At 44.4% G+C, this 15,955-nt stretch overlaps 1 long non-coding RNA gene across 1 annotated transcript in view; it reads left to right on the top strand.

Annotated features, from left to right (window-relative positions):
- Positions 1-7,900, top strand: part of LOC142577730 (uncharacterized) — a 71,301-nt gene extending 63,401 nt beyond the window's left edge. Inside the window, exon 3 of the long non-coding RNA XR_012827055.1 lies at positions 7,664-7,900. This is a non-coding gene — a long non-coding RNA (uncharacterized LOC142577730). The remainder of the gene's footprint in view (positions 1-7,663) is intronic.
- Positions 7,901-15,955: the final 8,055 nt, after the last annotated feature.

Here is a 15,955-nt window from a genome sequence, read left to right as displayed (position 1 = left end):
TTTCACCGATATATTGTTTTTTACAGAAGGAGCATTCAAGCATGTAAATCACATCCAAACTTATACAAGTAAAGCTAGATTCGACTTCGCGTGTATAACTGTTCGCGATGCTTTACAAATATAGCTTTACTTGTATAAGTGCGGGTGGGATATATATATATTGGATTCCGTGAATTTAAAATATTGCTTTCGGACAGGCAATGCAATGCACAATGATAGCACGGACAATATGCCTGGCATTATCTTTTTCGGAAGCCAAAAGGCCCTCCGGTTAATACATTGGCACAATATTTTACTTTTTACTCTCCGCCTTGGCGACTACATTTCTGGAGCAGCAAAAACGGCAAGATCATCCAAAAAAGCACAGTTAAACTTACTCGACACAAAAGAGATAGTGCCTAAAGAAAGCTGGAAAATGACGATGAAATTTTGGTGTTTATTCCCGATACCAAACTTTTCATATATTTTAGGAGCAAGGTTTGTCAGCCCAACATGACATCATGCTCTACGAGCTGGTCGAAGGCCTTCAATTTACCCATTGTGCAACTGCGCGCTTCTCAGTGAGAGACTTCACGTGTACATAGACTGTACTTCACTTGAATCATCTTGATGGCCATTTAGTAAATTGCGGACAATCCCGCCCACGGTGGTCGGATATCGATGGAGACGAAATGCGAAAAGACCCGTGTATTTAGATTTAGGTGTATGTTAAAGAACCCCAGGTGGTCCAAACTTCCGGAGTCGCCCACTACGGGGCGCCTCATAATCAGATCGTGGCTTCTCAGTGAGAGACTTCCCGTGGAAACGATGGAACATGTTTTATCAGAATGTGAAGAGATCTGCCCAGCGGCCGATTAAGGCACCACTGGCATCCTTGAAGCCCTTGGGTTCAACGAGAGCAGTGGAAAAGTAAACATGTCCTCAATAGAGATTAGTAAGAGGTGATTCGAAGGTTGCTGGAAGAAAAGTAGGGAAACGACAAAGAACGGAGACGTACAAAAGCAAAGTTCGCAATAGAGAGCCAGAAAATGTGGTTGTGGGAGTTCATAGTGTTTTTTTTTCTTTTGTAACTTAGTAGGGCATTAGGCAGTATAACAGCAAGAGCTTGGTGGCGCAACTCACCGTCCCGCTCCAAAGGGGACGCTTATAACATGCATGCATCCATCCATCCATCCATCCATCCATCCATCCATCCATCCATCCATCCATCCATCCATCCATCCATCCATCCATCCGTACGTGGTTTTGTTATGCAAAACCCGATAATTAATTTTTTCCTTTGGAAATATTAGTTTTGCATCCAAGTCAGTACTTATCATTCGCAACATTATTTCATGCTGGAAATTTAAAGACAGATCCGTATAACATGTATAACTGTTGTGACACGGAAACTTAGAGGAACCTTCTTCTAGCCTGTCTGAGTAGCTCTGCCTACATTTATCGTTATTTTCGTTATTTTCTGGTAATGTTACTGGCCGCAATCTCCACTATCGATCGCCACTTATCGACGCTCGGCCTATTTTTATCAGCAGAAAAATCAGCGTTCATGCTTTTCCCGGGAGTTAGACGCAAGTCAACACGTCTGACGCTGAGTATCAGAGGGCATTCAATTCTTCGTGCAACTCATGTTCGATTCCTGGGCGTCACCGTCGACAACAAGCTACTATGGCGTGGTGCGGTCGAAAGTGTTGTGGCTGCATCAGTGCAAAGAATCAACGCACTTCGTCGATTGGCAGGTGTACGTTGGGGAAACAATCCTATATCTATGCTTAAACTGAACGCTGCACTGATAACAAGCCGCGTTCTCTATCAGCTCCCTCTGATATCACCGTCATCAAGTCAATTCGAGCGCTTGGAGGCAGTGCACAGAAAGGGACTTCGCTTGGCGATGGGAGTTCCAACGGCGGCTTCAAACAAGAAAGTCGCTAATGAGGCAGAATCTCTTCCACTCCGCCACTTGGCATCTCAGGCCTTGCTGACGCAGCTATTAAGGCTGGGCGAGTCACGCGCAGGCACGGCGCTTCTCCGGCGGCTAAGAGCAAGAACTCGCTCACATTTCCATGCGGCGCTGAACACCTTCCGATTTTTAGGATTGGAATGGCCTAAATGAAGTCGCCTGGACCCGCCATGGTCTTTTCCGTACGTTACCTGCAGCCACCTACCGACGAAACGCACCATTTCAACTGTCGAAGCCAGGTTTATTGTGCTGGACCATTTGAGCACTGTTTCAAAGCCATCTACAAGTGTACACAGACGGTTCGGTGTGCGCACAAGCAGATAGCTGTGCAGCGGCATTCTGCATACCATCCCTTGATGTGTCATGGTGTGGCCGACTGGATCGCGTAGTTTCCTCTACAACAGTATAGAAAGCGCCGCAATCACCGCGGCTTTGCGGAAACTACGGGCCTTTTCTGCACGAGATGTCGTGGGGCTGACGGATTCCAAGTCAGCATTACAGAGATTACATCGGGGCCTACCTGTAGAGAAATTTACAAGGCAGTCTCTGGCACTGATTGATGACCTAACGAGCAAAGGATTTAACATAAGGTTTCAGTGGATTCCATCACACGTAGGAATTGATGGAAACGAGGAAGCTGACGCCCTTGCACGCCTAGCGCTGACATGTGTCCCGAAAGTGAAAGCTCCAAAAGCTTTTCGAAACCCTAAGGGTGCAATCCGCCTTCACTTTAGAGAGATGCACAATAATCCACACGAATCCTGTGTGACTCATGGATTTACACGTGAACAAGCGACGCTTTTATACCTCATCAGGACCGGCTCCGCGTATACCCCAGCTTGGTTATTCAAGACTGGGCTTCGCGCTTCCCCACTCTGTGTTTTCTGTGGTGACATTGGCGACATCGAACATTTCATTTGGCTATGCCCGCAGTTTGACACAGAAAGAAAAGCGATGGTCGACAACCTACAAAAAAGCGGTCTCACGCACAGGACCTTTGAAGACGTGGTTTTCCCCAGAGGGCCCGCGGCATTCAGGAAGAGAGCGCAACGACTGCTGATAGCCTTCCTGCGAGACACGGGGCTCATCGACACCTGGTGACACACCCCTGATCTCAACTCGAAGGAGGATCAGGCGGAACAATTGCCGGCTATGTTTGCCAGGCTAACCCTGCCTGCTTCAACATCACCACCACCACCACTGGAAACTTAGAATCCAAGTGAGTAACAGACAAGCAGCGGGCTGCACCAATAAGCAACAAAGAACTAGAACGAAGGCACTGCACATTCGTTGCATAAGGAATGCAGGCAGCGTGAGTAATTAAAGAACCCTAGCTTTGACGCAGATGTCGCGAACTCCACGTGTCAAGTGTAACATAACGGAGTTCGCATCGCTTCCTTCAGAGACTCCCTTCATTGTCTTGCCTTCGCTTCTTTTTTTTTCTTTTCAAATGCGTCTCTTTGTTCGCTTTATTAACCACGCTGCTCGCCACGTCGTATAGCCTGGTTCTCTCACCTGCAGCCCATTCGACCTCCTGCTGGGAGAGCGTTGGCTGCGCGCCCTTACAAATGCAACACGTAGCTAATTCTCTTGTCTTAGAGGCAGCAATATTTCCTCATTTTCATCGCTTTCGGAGCCGGTCCACAATGGGGTTCTCTTCCACTCCACCTCACACTGCAACGGTCTTTGTCCGCCTCACTGTGTCTGCAGTTGCACCGTTCCTGCCTCCAGCGTCAAACAACCGCAGCTTTCGGAGCCTCTCTGTGTAAGGAAAGCTGCCGCGCAGTACAATGAAAAATGCAGCGGCGAAAACAATACAGCTGTGTGATGCAATTTATTTATATCAACTGGCTTGTCCGCCAAGCTTTATAATTAAACCCGTGCCGACCGTCTTCTCTCATGGAACTAGGAAATGTGGACACAATGTTGAAGAAAAGCATAACCTGCCTGCGTTATAAAGGTAATAGACATTTATATAGATGCCTGTTACCCATGCAATGGCTACGCGATTGGGTACGAATTGGTTACTAATTCAACAATATAAGTTCAAGTTCTTGTAATAATCACATGAAGGAGCAAGGAAGGAAGGAAAAAGTGGAGAAGGAAAGGCAGGGAGGTTAACCAGTTTAGCTTAACCGGTTTGCTACCCTACACATGGGAGATGAAAGATGGGGAAGGGGAGAGGGAGAGAGAGCCATAGCACAGCACACACACATCGTGCGTTGGAGTCCATCAATCTGGCATGGTACGTGATGTCACTGTCACAGCCGCTTGTCCAATCACATGAAGATAAGTACAATGGGTATTGCAGCAAGGTGGGGCCCTATAACTCTCGTGGGAGTTGTGAAGGGGGCTCCTACGGTATATGCTGTTATTTAAACACCAGAGCGCGTGAGTATGTGGGAGACAGTGAAAATATGGTACTCATTGAGCAAGTGACGCGAGAATAAAATATCGAAGGTTAGTTTCGTAGCTGATAAATGAATATTGTGCTGTTACATCTGTTTGTAATTTATTCCCGAGCTGCGATATTGCATGCGAGAATGTTAATGATTGATAATTAGTGCGAGATTTTGGAACACTTAGCGTTTTTGAGGTGACTGATCGTAATGGGTATGTTGTATTCTGATAATTAATTTTCACAGACGGACATAGTATAATTTTGTGCACAATTGTGTAAAGCAAAACAAGAACGGGGTAATGAATGCAGTGTTTCACAGGTAGTATATTAAATAATGGGTACGCGAATGTGATTGAGTTCTATTTTTCAGGCAGAGAACAGCTTGAAGCGCTGTTTTTTATGCAGCAATAATTGGCAATAATGTGGTAAGATACGTGAGTCCGTATATGGTAATAGCATACGTGATATGAGAGTGTTAAAACTGTCATAAAGAGTACGGAGTGTGTTACAAAAATGTAACGTATTTTATACAGTATTGGAATTTTCTTATAGATGGTTATGTAGTCTCATGAATATGTTTATGCCACATTAGTTTACTGTCGAGGTAGACGCCTAAAAAATTCCGGCTCGTTAACCCTTGGTAAAGGAGAGTTGTTAAAGTTTAATGATTTAGTGTTTATTAGTTGGGGGTTTTTTCAGCGAGGATTATATAGTGGCTTTTCTTTGTGTTTGCCAGAAGAGTGCTAGATTGAAGCCAGTTAGGGAGTTTTATCAGGACATCACTGCCTTTTTTTTAAAAAGATCTGTTTCCGTACCAGTCGTCAGGAAAATATTGGTATCGTCTACGTATCAAAGACAGTCTTTTGAGAGATAGTAGGGCAAATCATCGATGTATGCCTGCACTATATGCAAACAAGGTGAATTACTACTAAGTAGGAGTGTTTAGGAGGTGTTGTTCTTGCTGGGGTTCGCCATGCTTTCCTAAGCACTCTTTATGAAAGCAGGCTTATGTTACTGGATGCGGCTGTAGTTGCCTCGAGGTCATTCAGCGATGCGCACGAGAGTTTTCAAAGAAATGACGTTGAAAGGCGTGACAGCGTTCCCTAAACCATTGCGCAAAGAGATTAAAAGCACGCCTAACCAAGGAGCAATAATTGCTTGCTCAAGCAGGTGATTGTCGCCCGGTGGCTACAGGCAGCGCGCAACTTAAGGTGCATGCGAGGCCTGGCGGAATGTCGTGTCGCTCTCGTAGGGGAAGGAGAAAGCAGGCCGAATCAAAGAATCTACGCTTGCTTATTTCCTTCTTGTGGTTGTTGTGTGACTCCGCAAGAGAGCGTAGAAATTGACTAGGTGACTGACCGAGCTAGACCGAGCTCTTTAAAAAACGGCATGTCATAGGGGCAGTCGTCCGGGCGCAAGGCGATGCTTTGCTTCGGTCATAAACGCTTTCCTCCGCCGGACGCTGACGTGTTCTTCGTGTTGCCAGCGTGCAATCGAGCCATCGTGGGGCGCCCTCTCGGACTACCACGAACCACGGTTATCCATCTCTAACTGTTGCCATAGGAAGCCGGATACTTCGATCGAGCCTTCAACAACCCGTGAACCAGGAAAGCCTCTGTCTGAAACTTTGAAGACGGCAACTCCTTTTCCCGAAACAATGGCTAGAAAAAAATTATTATGTTTTACGTGCTGAAACCACGATCTGATTATGAGGCACACCGTAGTGAGGGACACCGAAATAATTTCGACCCCATGGGGTTCTTTAACGCGCGCCTAAATCTAAGTAGACGGGTGTTTTCGCATTTCGCCCCCATCAAAATGCCGCCGCCGTGACCTCGTGCTTAGCAGCCCAACACCATGAAACAATGGCTACTGGCTGATTTATTTACTTCAGTACTATAAGGGTCGGACGGTGTCACATAGGGCGATGTGTTTGTTTTGTTTAACCCACCAAAAGTTTCAAACGGGGCTTTCGTGATGGTGACTGCATCAGTAAATGCAGCAACCATGAAGCTTGGGGTCAGATGATTGCAGTCATTGTGTTGGGATGGCATGTGGGAACTTCGATTTTGAATTCCTGGTCACTGCAATAATAAATATAGGCGTGAGGAAGATGAAGCTGTCCACTCTTGTGAATCCTTACTGTGCCCATGAAGGTCGCGACATTTGTAATGTGTCATTTCATAATGCACTTCGTTTTTGTGACACTTGTGACACTTTCATAAAGGGAAAATCAGACAGCCCCCCGTTCGTAGCAATTGATACAAAGGAAACCCATACGGGTTCCTCGAAAGAAAGGCCTCGCAGTTAAAGAAAAATTCGTCCTGGCCCGGGACCCGAACCCGGGACCACCGCCTTTCCGGGGCAGCCGCTGTACCATCTGAGCTAACCAGGCGGCTAGCAGATGGCAGGGCGAAGTCGAATTTGTCAGCAACTCAAAGCGAATGGCAAGAGCTTGACGTTCTGCGGAAACCCGCAAGGCGGAGAGAAGTAATTCATAAAGGGAAAATCAGGCAGCCACCCGTTCATAGCAATTGCTACAAAGAAAACCCATAACTTCAACTAACCCATACGGGTTAGTTGAAGAAAAAATTGTCCTTGTCCGGGACTCGAACCCGGGACCAGGACGGGTTCGAGTCGGGTTCGAGAGACACTTTGTGTATCTGTACTGCAGTTGCAGCCTGCGTGTGACATTTACAATACGTCATTTTATTATAATTCTTTTTTACCTTTTTTGTGAGTTGGCGCGTTATATCTCCGTGTTATGTGAAAAGGAGTAGCTCGCATTATTTGTTTGTGTCAATAGCACCTTATTTACCCTGTCCGAAAAGCAGCGGGTTGTAGCAAAATAAATGTGGAGAAACAAGCACACTCGAGACCACATATGCTGTGATCCAAAAGTATGCAGACCAAGTTTTGATTTCATAGAAGGCATAACGGCCTTCACGTGATTAATGTTACGCAACAAGACGGGCGCTACAGTTTTGTGCGCTTTCGGGAGCATACGATGAAACTAAATACCAGGCAATACTGCTTTACTCAGATATACTTCCCTCGTTGATGATGTGCAATCATAGACTGCAAGCTGAACGTCCCAACAAAGTACATCCAAGAGGGGCAAATAACCATGTGAGCTAGCGCCAGCGGAACGGCGCAGTAACGTCGACTAACTGATTCGAATTGATGTGTTTATTGCGATACTGAAACTTTTGGCAGCAAACGTAGCGCCAGTCTCTCCAAAACGTTAGCTTTGCTAACACTCCGTGTCTGTTTGACCATATGTTCTGGCTGTGCCCCAACCAAAGGGGTTCGGATCCCAACAGTGAGGAGGTCTGGGGTCGCCGCATGCTCAGCGAAGTCCTCCAATATCAACTCCCGGCCCTCCGGAGAGCCCACGACATCGGGAAAGCCTTTGGCCTATACCGGTGCCTACGTGGGCGGAGCGACCGACTCAGCCTGGGAATTTTTGCTCTCGGGCCCCAGTATCTCTGGACCAAATAAAGTTCTTGCCATGCCATGCCATTGACAAATAAAGAACATTTGCCTGCCGGATTTGAATCAGTAATTGAACAGATTAACATGTTTCGAGGCTCACCCGAAGATAATAATTAGAAAAAAAGAAAGCGCGGAAGTGACATGCCTTAGTAGCACAACGAAACATACTTAGCTGGAACAGTCGCCAAACTAAGTAGCCGAGATTAAAGCACGTTCTACTTGATACGCTTGTCGCCCCAAACAGCTAGCACATTGTTACGTGATTCCTGAGCACAGGTAATTCTTTCGGCTTAATTCCTTCTCCGACGTGACTCGTGGATTCGGAAGTCTAAACCATCTTAAAAGGTTCCAAATTTGACTCTGTTATCACTAAATATTGTGGGATGAAAGGAGAGCTGTCCCTTTATTTCGCAAATGGTCCTTCGAGAAGATTTTAAAGTCAACCCATACGTAACGATAATCACTTACAACGCCCGTGTTTTCCAGCTTTCAGAATATTGTTGCAATTTCACTGTGCATGTTGCAGATTGTCCAAAGTTGCAAGTTACGCATGCCTAAAGAACTTCAACTCAATTTCGAAGTTGTTGACGAATATTATGTTAAAAAATACTGTTCTATATTTGCAAACTAACTTTCTTTTTTAAATGGTACTAGTTCGAGACCTTCTTAGGACCTATGGAATTGTGAGACCATATGCGGAAGTAAATCCACCGCACGTAACATTCAGTTTCATCACCGCTACCTCCAATTTTTGCGAGGATTGTGTTCCGCTCTACCATTATTCTTGAAATCAGATGGTTTCGTAATGCGAAGCCCCGGTGTTTTGCGAACGTAACCACTTTTTTTTTTTTCATCAACATCAAGAAGATTCGTTTTTCGAGCTATACCTAGGGAGTACTGCTGCTCAAGGAACAGCGAGTCGAAAGGAGGCAGACGTTACTTTCTAATTACAGAGAGTGGGAACGGGTCAGATGACAACCATGGCTGCAAAATCTCAAAAATGTTGAGGTAACCTGTGCGCAATTGCGAAACGAAATCGAAGCGAACGCGAAAAGAAGCCATGTCTGCCATTTCACCACCGCTGTTATGTTTTTCTTTCTTTTTCAGAGTAGCCTTATGCAGTCGTATGTGCAAGAAAATTACTCGCTCATGCGATGGCACTTACCAGACTCACCGTCTCGAATTTTTACTAGATTTTTTTTTGCTAAATACTACACACCGTGGCGCATTCGTACTTTTCAGCCGGCATGTCTAAAATATAAAATAAAGCTTTTCGTGTGCGTTTGTGGAATTGTTCATCTGCATACTTTTGCTCAGCGCTGTAATTTGTGCATACTTGATCCACGCTTACTTTATTCGGCGGAATGACTGTGAATTACATTCCAATAACCCTTAAAATATGAAAAATGCGCATTGTAAAACAGAAGAGAGTGACGCTTTGTTGCTTCTTGTCGTATTCCTGGAAACATTGTCTTGTCTTGTCGTATTTTTTGGGCGTGTTTTGTCGCATTGTTCCCTGTTGCGTAGTATTTTGCGACAATCTATGGGCCAATGTTCAATTCCTTGTGTATAGTATATCGGTGTTCTGGTTCTGAGCGACTAATTTGATATCGGCAATTATTTCATTGCGCTTACTTAGACGAAACACGAGAGCGAAAAGAAAGATACCTGGAATTACTTTGTTACCTCGTTTGCTGCGTTTCGATCCCTCGTGTCCTTTCGCCAATATATTTTTGCGTTTCTTTGTGTTGTACAAATAAAAAAACAATCTTCTCTCGGTTTCTTTGCACCGAAGAAAAGAGCAGCTTACACAATAGTGCCGCAGTTCTCAAACAGAAATAAGATTGTGCTCTAATTTGGATGATCCTTATCTTGGTAGTTGCTACTTTTCTTTTTGTAAAAGACCGTTGTTTTCCCTGTATTAAAGTATCAGCGAAACAAAACTGTCAAAGTTTTGAAACACAAAAATAACTTGATCGCGTTGCGCTTCTTGTGTATTACAAGAACTTAAGCTTGAAATACAGCTAAACACCGGAAACAATGACACTTGTAAAAGCAACGAACATGTTACTCGATGAAGCATGCCTTTGCTTCCTCTTATTTGACGCAAAACGTTATCTGACGCCTTACTCTGAGTTGAACCCTTCTTTTTGTCTCATTTCATTTATCTTCACGCGATAGGCTGGTGTTTGTTTTCCTAAGAAATTGGTGTATAACTGTGCATGCGGCTACAAAAGATGTAGTGTCAGAAGACGTAATGCGGGGAACATAATTACGCCTCCCAAACCTGCAGCTTAGGTTCTCGGGGACCAATGCACTGAGTACGTGTGGCCGGAAGATCATTTCCGGCCCCCATAGCAGCAAGGTGTCAGGCGGGACAGTGGACGACCGAGACTTTCGCGACGTTCCGCGGCCTCGATGAATTTGGGGCAGCGTATTAGGAGTTTCGGTCACGTCGGAGACACCGCATAGAGCCTCGTGAGCGACGCCCCGAGGCCCGATATTCTCAGAGCTGTACATCTGTATCCGCCACCGGAAGCCCTGACAGTGACGCGTTCATTTATCCATCAAGATCGCCTGAAGGCAGACAGCTCTTGCGCCATGCGATTCCGGCGGCTGCTCTGAATGCAGCACAGAGTCTGGGACTAGTATGTGCGCTTGGAGTTCGTGTTATACCTTCGTTTCGAGAAAGAAAGTTTTGAGCAACGCCTATATATTTAGTTGCAAGCAGTGACGTCATTTTGACATCATTTTCATCTCGGGTCGAAATATATGGAGAAATCTGCGGAGTGTCACCTAACTTTGGATATCCACGGTATATATTCGGTGACGCTGCTTTCTGATCTGTGGGCAGTAAGCGAATGATGATATAAATAATTAATAAATAATTATGCATATATTATTTAAAAAGAAATCGGTGTGAAGGAGCACTGCCTGAATTCTCGGGTTCTTGAATTAAGAGTAAGCTGCTAAAGAAGCGATATCAGAAGCCACAACACGGAGAACATAATTACCCGAGCCCTGCCTACACAAATGTATTACATATTTTAACACTTTTCAAACGCACGAATACTCTCATTTGGCGACGACTGGGCCGTTTCGAATGACATTTATTGTATTTAATGGTACGAGCTTAATTCTGATGATAACACAAGTATACTGTGTTTCATACAATCACCTTCTGTTACAACACAATTGCGCTTAATTGCAAGCGTGATTTCTGTTCATCTCTGTCGTGTGCGGGCTTATGTTCTGGCTCTCTGTTCATTGGATTAATTGAGCCGGAAACGATCCCACAAGAATTATTGCAGTTATTTACGAGCGCGCAGCACTGCCGCAACAGAGAATGTTGATTTTATGACCAGCCTACCAAACACATTCGATGTAAAAGTGCGAGTTACAAATCACAAAGCTCATAATACTGCTAGAAAAAAACTGATACCAATAAATATGTCGTTCGACGGAAGCGCACACACTTTTGTCTGCATTTGTTTCATTTGGCCGCATAAAATGATAACCACGCGAAACGCCGTTTCAATCAAGCTCCCGTGAATGGGCTGAAAAATCAACCCACAAACAGTGGTGACCGCTTTTGCACTTCGGGACTTAATAGGTTCAATAGAAACAGACCTAAGAGCGAAGCGGCATGAACCACGGAGAATATATTAAAAATAAATTAAGCAAGATGGTCGTATGTCTTGTGACACTATATTGGGACGAACAGGAGGAAAGTTGAAAGGGCGCAGCAGAACCCCTGGCGATCCAATTAAATGTCAAAATAACCTGCGCGGAAGCGGGAAGTAGGAGCAGACGACTTGCTTAATTAGTTTTGCCGATAGCAAATACACCTCAAGCAATGCAGTATAACCCGCAAGAATATGCAAGAATACCTGGTAGCGAGGCTGCCGTAGAAGAACATGTGTTCAAAACATGGTGGTTCATCAGCGGTTCATGGGGCTTAGCGCCATCTGTGTGACGAGAGAACACTTCCGGCCGAAAAAAAATAATGTGACACCATATCCGTTTAAAACAGAAGTGACGTCATTTGTTCTCGAAGGCGCGAAATTTGTTTAGGTGGCCCGCCATTAGAGCTGTATATTCAATTGCCCAGCCATTCGACTTGACGGGCGTCCTGAGCTTAGAGCGCGGTAAGCGTTGCACTGAAAGGCCAGCCGTAAGGGTGTCGAAATCGCGCCACTGCACAGAACATACTTTCTTGAAGGCCGACGAAAGCTTTAGGTGTAGAGCGCTAGTCCTTTCGTTGGACGCCAAGCCCGTCGGCCAGCGCAGTCGCACGAAAACATCTAAAGTAAACAATTATCTGGTAGTCGTAACTCACTTCCTTTGACTGTACACCTACAATTCAAGCATCTCACAAATAAAACTTGATATTTCACTTCAGCCACTAAGTACTCGACGAGATTTTGCACTCATATCATTATTTCACAACTACGTTCATGCGGATAGGAAATCTTCTTTACGGCTTGAAGTCGCACCTTTCACATCTCGCAGATTACATAATCACCTCAGCTTCACACGCATCTACGGGAACACACATGCATTCAACTGGCCGGCGCTTCCTCGTGCCATTCGATTGTGGAACGCTCTTCCTGATTTCATCGTCTCCGAACCTAATCCCGATAAATTCCGCCAGCTCGTCATTTCATATTCCACCGCGTAACTTCAATAAAGTGCACGGTGCTTTTCTTTCTTTTTTTTTCATTTATGTGGTCATTTGTTTATGAGCTCATTTCGCTTATTATTCTTGTATTCTTTAGTATTGTTTAGTATTTGTACTAGAGTGGCAACATTATTTTTCGTTGTTTATAAAAGAAACTGTATCGTTTGTTTTTTTTTTCTAATATGTACACTCCAGACCTTGTTATGTTGTACAATGCTTTTAATACTTGTATAAAATAGGCGTATGTTTTTTCAGTGTCAATTAATAATGTATGTCTATTATGTTTTTATATATGTTCTATATACTCTGTTAATCTTATTGTAACGCCCCCCTTACCCAATGCCTCATACGAGGCCTGTAAGGACATTGTTAAATAAAATAAGATAAATTAAGAAACGATGATTCTGCCGGCGTCGCAAAATTCAGACAAACGTCGACAAGCAAAACAGTATAAGTGTGAGGGGGCGCATTGTAACAGGTGAACTTTACGAGCGCACCTTTCTACGCACTTCAAGCGCTGCACTGCATTGCAAGTTATAACGGCGTCGAAAGAGGGTACATACTGATAATAATAAAATAAAATGGAGCTGTTTTTTCTTTACTCGTGACGCATATACAAAATTGATTAGGAATATTATTTTTGTTGAACGAATCTAACTGTGTCTCGCTTTAATTAAACAACGCTCTTTTTATTTGTCAATGTTTGTTCCCTCCAAGCATAGGGTGTGTTCCAATTCTGGCCAGCGTCGGAGACAGACTACGTAGACTGCTTAGGAAACAGCCGAGACGGCTTCGAGACCATGTAATGGAACGCGTTTCTAGCCGTCTTTGAGACTTACGGAATACGCCTCTGCGACTTGACGCCACCTCGCGGCAACAAGGAAAAGGGGAGAAAAGCATACGTTATTCCTGTATCTTAAGTATTTGCGTTTGCAAGCCTATGAAAAACACAATGTAGTTTACATTCAGGGTGTACGATAGAGTATCTACGTTTTCTTGTGCGCAGGCAACCTTCCTGTCGGCTTTCCAAGCGTCCTGCTCAGCCGCCATCTTGTTTGGACAGGAATGTAGCCTGCATCATTTTTTACTTCGATGCTGCCTTCGCGAAGCTGTCTACTTTGACGTTTTCATGAGAATTGGAACGAGACTTAGGGTGGCCGCTGTCCGCGTAGCCATCTACTTAGCCGTCTACGGCGAGTATTGGAACACAGCCATAGTAGGGCTTCAATCGCTGCTCTTATTACCACCCTTGCTGATGTCGGCGGCAATTTGTTCTGAACCGCTTTTCGCTCGAAGCTTCGCGACCTATTTGGATCGACTTTGAAATATGTATGCTTTTGAGGATATTTCGGCAGCTTGTGTTTGGAAGCAGTTATATTGGACTCGTGTGGCAGCAGTGAAGCTTAAGAAAGAAAAAAATTTGGGTGTGCAGAGCGCTGCTTCAATTCTTCTGTGTACTCACCATAATTCACACATTTTCTTTTTCTTGAAGACGCTGCATTGTATAAGCAGAGATGTTGTGTTCACTGGACACACAAGGGCAGAGTCTCGCTGTTGGCTGACATTGCTTGCGTGCCTAAAATGTTTCGTTGTACGTGGGGCTCAAATACAGGCCCACGTGTTTAGGCCCGTGTCTGTTCCTGCACGTCAATGTTTTTTCTTTAGTACTGGATTCAACACCAGCACAGCTGTGCGTCACTTTTGACGCATCAAGCTCGAACGTTTATAACACTTTGTAGAGTTTTATTCGCATATACAACAGTGTTGAAAGACTATACAGAGATACTGGCCTATAAATTTTGTTTATTTCTCTACCTGCAGTCTCCAGAGCGTAAAAAGTTGGCGCGTTTCACTGCTACGACTCCTCAGTAAAACTGATCTATGGCATACACTGACAAATATGATCACAAATAACACTTGCGGGCAACACTGTACAAAATTCCTTATGCAGAAAGCCAACAGGCCCGAAGCTACGGAAAGCAGGGTGGAAATGGACTTCGTTTCACTGCTACTTTATACTTTCTGATAACAATACAGGATGAATAGATTTCACCGACCGATCGTGAGGTAATACACGCCAGTCAGTCCAAATGACTTGGCATAGTGATCTCTGAAACCACAAAAATGCCTCGAACAAGCCGTGGCAAACTCCCAATGGTCAAGTCAACGTCGCGGATGGTCGCACGTTTCGGTGGCTCTCTCTGTTACGGGCCCAGCCATGGCAAGCTGCAAAGTTTCGGTTTCAGTTTATTATTCTTTAAACACAATGACTTGGTAAGAGACAATATACAGACGAGTGCCCCAAAGTCAAGGACTGCAATGGGACCCTGGTTTAATAATAATAATGGAGAGATGTATTCAAGAAGAGCAACCTAACTAAAAGAAACAAACACAATCGCCACCGACATGGTGAACTAAACATTACATCGCGAAAATACAACATGTAAAAATAAAATGAACGAAAGCAAGTTGTCTGTGTACAAGCCTAAAGTGCATAAAAAAACTGTCAATACACTCAAATGGCAAATGTAGTGTAATGAATGACGTAAACCTAGTTCTACATATAAAACAGCTTAAGGGCGTGACTAAATGTATGAAAGGATGAAGATTTAATGCTGATGGGTAAACCCTTCCACAGTTTTGTAGCAGCGAATGATGAGGTGTTTGCTTATTGAACAGGAACGCCTCGATAATCTCCCTAGTCACTTGATCCATGTTTCCGGATATCACTTGCCCCAGACCGCGGCTTGTGGTAGATGATTATGCCTAAAAGTGATTTATGTCGCGAGGGAGGCTATTTGCTTCCTATTTCACAATAGGTATATATGTATTGACTTTCTTTTCTTCCTTTAATCTTTCCGTTCCCTTTTCCCTTTCCCCAGTGTAGGGTAGCCAACCGGGCTCAGTCCTGGTTAACTTCTCTATCTTTCCTTTATCATTTGCTCTCTCTCTCTATGGGCAGTAAAGATTCATGGATGGATTAGAAAGGTGACGCCAAAGACTTGAAAAATTATAGACCGATCAGCTTACTGTCCGTTGCCTACAAAGTATTTACTAAGGTAATCGCAAATAGAATCAGGAACACCTTAGACTTCTGTCAACCAAAGGACCAGGCAGGATTCCGTAGAGGCTACTCAACAATAGACCATATTTTTGAGATATAACACAGTCAAAAGACGAAGAACAGAGGAGAGACGTGCCACACACAATGACTGGACGTTCTCTCATCTGTTTTTTGTCTTTTGACTGATTTACATCTCAAGAAAAGGTCCCAACTGACCCAGATCGCAACTCCCCTGCTCTTTTTATGTTCTTACCGCACTCTGGGAACGAAATGTTCGCTATCCTCAGTCTGAAAAATGGCGGTTGTTTTCCTAGGAAAACTTGTACCTTCTTCGCTGAAAATGGATATCGTTGGTAA

Source organism: Dermacentor variabilis, chromosome 4 (assembly GCF_050947875.1).
Source record: "Dermacentor variabilis isolate Ectoservices chromosome 4, ASM5094787v1, whole genome shotgun sequence".
In the NCBI taxonomy this organism is placed as follows: Eukaryota; Metazoa; Arthropoda; class Arachnida; order Ixodida; family Ixodidae; genus Dermacentor; species Dermacentor variabilis.
This window is presented reverse-complemented; position numbering and strand designations above follow the sequence as displayed.